We start from the raw sequence: 5,266 nt of genomic DNA on the forward strand, positions 1-5,266 counted from the left end.
AAGGCCGAGATCACGGTATTTCACCATACGGACCGACCTTAAGCTGGTAAATAATATATTTATTTTTTTCTTTCCCAAATTCTAACAGAAAACGAGAGCGCCCGAAAGGGAAAACCGAGCCGAGCCGCCATTTTGAATCCTCATTCACGGCTGTAATGCAAATGGCTTCCTCCTCGGTATACAAGTGCACTTCCATGGCAGGAAAAAAAACTACATTTTGCCGCCTATGTAGTCCCCTATTTATACAAATCGGAGTTACTCAGGATTCAGCCATGTTTTTGCTCGGCGTTAGCAGCAGTTAGAGGTTTTTAGCTTTCTCCTGAAATGTTTTCTTTTATTTCTTCTTCCTCAGGGTAGTAAAACTCGCTTTCGCTGTGAACACTGTCGTTATCGCTATCCATGCTGTAAAATTAATGCTATTCTCCTGAGAAATGCTGGCAAAAATTTATAAGATTTTTGATAAATAAATCTTATTTAAAAAAAAAAGATAAATGTTGACAAAAAATGCGACTATGTTTGTTGTTGTTGTGAATAAGCGAGTCGCCAGAGGTCTGTAACCGGGATCCGTATCGTAGGATAAGGACCCGCTCGCCAGCCAATCAGAGCGCGGGATTTGATGGAAACCGCACCGCGAAAAAAATAATGTATGATATTTTTTAAATATTTTCCCACTGAATTGGATCACTGAGAGAAAATTGTTTCCCCTTGTATGTATTTTTTATTTATTATTTTTTTCCCTGCCTGTTTACTTATTTTTCTTTTTGTCTGTGTACATCTTTAACGACAACCTTTCCTACATAATTTTTTTAAATTTTGTATTAAAAGTTGTTCATTCGAGTGTTTTTATCACATTTTTCCCTTTGATAATTTTTGTTCTTCCATAGTTGTTTTGTCCATATGCACTTTTTTTTTGAATAAAGTGTTCTTTTCAAAAACCATCACAACAAATCAAAATATTAAACCCGAAGTAAATCCTAAAACTACTAATTATATTTCATGCAAGTGGAAACGTTTAATTTTCAAAAACATTTTCGCTGTTAAAGTTTGTCGAGAATAAATAAACTTTTTTCTTTTTTTTAAACAAAGGAAAATGTACAAACTCTCAGGGAGGATATGGATTAAAATTAAGGGGGATACATGTAAGAGAAAAACAACAACCAAAACAAAAAACAAACAAAAAAAACATATAAGCTACATGTAAATTACATTTTTAAATTAGGCAATTAAATAAACACATAACGGAGCAGAGACACAAAAGGAAAAGGATTCATAAATTACAATAACAAATAACGAGCAATATCTATACTTGTTTTTCTTGTAATTTTACAGTCTATTTTTTTGAGAGACAAGAAAAACATTTTAAAATCATTAATAAATCCAGGGAAGGAGGGCTTACAGTTTCTCCATTTTGCACAGTGAATATGATATTTCCCCCTTAATAAAATTATGTTAATAATGTCCGAAACAGAAGAGGGTAAATTATCCATGTAGAAAATAATATGATATAATTCAAAGGGGGGCGGCACGGTGGTGTAGTGGTTAACGCTGTCGCCTCACAGCAAGAAGGTCCGGGTTCGAGCCCCAGGGCCGGCGAGGGCCTTTCTGTGTGGAGTTTGCATGTTCTCGCCGTGTCCGCGTGGGTTTCCTCCGGGTGCTCCGGTTTCCCCCACAGTCCAAAGACATGCAGGTTAGGTTAACTGGTGACTCTCTAAATTGAGCGTAGGTGTGAATGTGAGTGTGAATGGTTGTCTGTGTCTATGTGTCAGCCCTGTGATGACCTGGCAACTTGTCCAGGGTGTACCCCGCCTTTCGCCCGTAGTCAGCTGGGATAGGCTCCAGCTTGCCTGCGACCCTGTAGAAGGATAAAGCGGCTACAGATAATGAGATGAGATGAGATGAGATGAGTCTCATTTGAATCGTTTAAATTGAATCATTCAAGTGAATCATTCAAAGTGAATCACTTAAATTATTATGATCACTTACCATATGACATAACTTATATGCACCTTTCTGAATTCTTTGGGAGATTGTGTGACTTCGGAAATATTATGCACAACAAATAAATACACACAGTTTCAATAATAAATGAATTTATTATAACAAAGATAAAAAATGGATAATAGCAGATTGAAATATATACAAACAGTGAGGTGTGTATGTGTGTGTGTTAGGCCTAGCTTGATTGCTAGCTGAGACAAAGGAATGTTATCTAAATAAAACAAAGGATTAGCTCTGTTGCTAATGTGTGCTTGTGTGCGTGGCCTGTGTGTGTGAAAGGCCCTAGATTAGCCTCGTGTGGCTAAGCTAAGACAAAGGAATGCTCGCTAAAGAGGGTGTGTCTGTGTGTGGGGGGGAGGACTGCCACGTGTTAGGATTAGCAATGTGTAGCTAACTCCACGTGGTGGAGGCCTTGTGATCCCTTGAGACAATACAATTAGCTTTGGCGGCTAATGGGACAAAAGAATTAGCCATAGGCTAATTTCACTAGCTTCCCAGATAGCAGAGGGACGTTGAAACGGCGCCGATTCTTGGTCAGAATGGTTGGTTTCCGTCGTAAGTCAGAAAATCAACGCTGAAACGGCGCCGTGAAACGTCGATTTCTCCGCCGTCGGAGAAGGTCGATTTATCACTGTTGAATCACCGTGGGTAAAGGTTGATCTGTCGACCGTCAGAGAAGGTCGAATATACGATGTTGAACCATCGTCACTTTTGCCGGCCAGTTTTCAACATTGGTAGGAAGATCATCGCTGTCCCATAATGCAGTGCGATTACCACTGCTAGCACGTGAAACTCCCACACCACTCGGTTGGATCGCGACTCTCTTGTGGATCGGCCTGCTGTTACGCTTGGACCATTGAAACAACATTGAGAAAAACACTGGACCACGCTACATTTTCATTCATCCCTGGACATCTGGTACGTACCATTATTCAGTCACTATAATAAAGGGAATTTCGAATACAATTTCAAGCAGTTTAAGAAGTTATGATGAACTTCAGTCATATCACGCGTTGGAGAAATTTCCCTCAACTAGTATCCATTTGAAACAACAACAATGCAGATGCATTATTCAATCGAAAAACGAGTCAAAGCACTTGTCTTGTTGGAGTGAAAACTTAGCGTTGGAGTGAAAACTTAGCGTTTAAATCGAGCATGTAGGCCTAGGTCGCATGTCGTTTTGAGCTGACCTGTTCTTTTGTGTAGCCATGGGTCGCGCCTCGCGGCCATGAACTTTAAAGATTATCCAGGCTACCAACGCTTCTGTAGTGACCACTACTGCTGACTTTCTTTATCAATGCTGCATCAAATTAATTTTGGTTATGTTTTTCTGTTTCCATGTACAGGTGTCTGCGCCGCAGGAGGAATAGGCCACAATTATAAATTATAAATAAATCATAAAATGTTTCTAAGAACTTGTTCAAGTGTGTTCTGTTCCTCATAAATGTTAAAAGTTATGCCTCATTAGATAGCTTGACAAACATTAGGAGAGGTGCATTGTTGCATGCATTTTTATATCCTGTTGTACATTAAACAGGACGTAGCCTACGCACATTGATATAAATTAAGTTTCACTTTCATGGTTGAAGTATGCATGTGTGTGTTCATCCTAGGCAAGAGCCCCGATGCTTTATTGTTAGCTAGTTTAATTTAGCCTGTTTTGCTTAATTTGTAGCCTTCCTGTTGTACATAAAACAGGAAGTAAAGTTGGATGAATCATCGCCGAAAATTAAACTATAAATCGACCGAAATCCGTAGTTGAATAAAGGGTGAAAGGGGGTCTATTCTCTGTCGGCCACCATCCACTTTTCAACGTCGTTTCAACGCAAACTCGTATGAGCAAAGCGGTGTTGAATCAACGCCGGTGATCCACGATGATTCGACGGCGTATGGTCGAAGAACATGCCGATGATTCCCCGTCGAATCAACGCCCTTTTGCTATCTGGGTTATAACAATACTGAAACCACTGAAATCTTGATGCAGTCAAGATGTATAATAAGAGAATTATGTTAGTAGGAATAAAGAAAAGCATGCACAGCCTATCTATTAAAAACAATTGAGAGATTAACAAAATATAACAATCATCAATTTGACACGCTGCGTGTCTAATAGTGTAAACAAAACCTTCCTGAGTTTAAATTCACACTGTTTCAATAAAAGCTAAATTCCTAAAGACTGATCTTTATTTATGCCCAGAATTTGCCAGTCTTACTTCCTATCCCGCTTCTACGCGAGATTATGAAAAGATTTTCCGAGACTTCGGAGGTTCGCCGTTGTGGAGCACGTGAGTCGATTCCGTGAGTCGATTCTGTGGACAGAGAACTTCTCTTGATCCGACGCGTCGCTCGTGATGAAAATAAAGTCTCTGATTAAATTAATGTGCACAGCGCTTCAATCAGGAGGAATTCTGGTCGCTCCTAATTATAAATTAACTGCTTTGAGCTGCAGTCGTACGTACTTAATGAATGAAACCGGTTGTAACTCACTGAGTTTAAAATCACGCTATTCTGGATTTTACCGTGGCCAGTGGTAAACAAAGAAATCACGCTAACTCGTGGATCTTGCAAGAAAGAAAGAAAAAGATGTCTTTATCCGGTATCTCTTTGTGCGTCCAGACTGCTTGGAATCCGGACATGAGAGAGAGAGATATGGCGGAATTCCAGGTCCTTTACGGAATCATGGAGGATGTGATGTTGGTGATCCCGCCCAGGCGTGACGTAGGTCAACGCGGAAGTTGGCTGATGGGAAATGTAGTTTCTTAAAGAGACCGTGGACTGTACCTACACCGCCTTTCGCCCGTAGTCAGCTGCCTGCGACCCTGTAGAACAGGATAAAGCGGCTAGAGATAATGAGATGAGATGAGATAATTCAAAGGATGGAACATCATAATTTTAAGTGATACCCAGTTTTTTATATCTGACCAAAAACAACGAGAAACAGGACATAAATAAAACAAATGCTCTAGTGTTTCATCGTCATTATTGCAGAAGGAACACTGATCCACCTCAACATTAAATCTTTTTTTTAGAAGCTCTGCCACAGGATAAATCTAATTGATCTAAATAAACTTCCCTGTCATCCCTCCTTTAAGTCTACTTTTATTTTGACATGTGTCGCTCCGACGTTTGAGATTTTACTTCCGTGTTTTTTCACGGACCAATCCCAAATGTCGCCTTTCTCCCTAGTTACGTATACAGCGTATGACCGCGCTGACATACCCTACCTAGTGCCCTATATTTCTACAGGCGGTTATTTGGTATACAAGTG

The sequence above is a fragment of the Neoarius graeffei genome, chromosome 5, assembly GCF_027579695.1.
Source record: "Neoarius graeffei isolate fNeoGra1 chromosome 5, fNeoGra1.pri, whole genome shotgun sequence".
In the NCBI taxonomy this organism is placed as follows: Eukaryota; Metazoa; Chordata; class Actinopteri; order Siluriformes; family Ariidae; genus Neoarius; species Neoarius graeffei.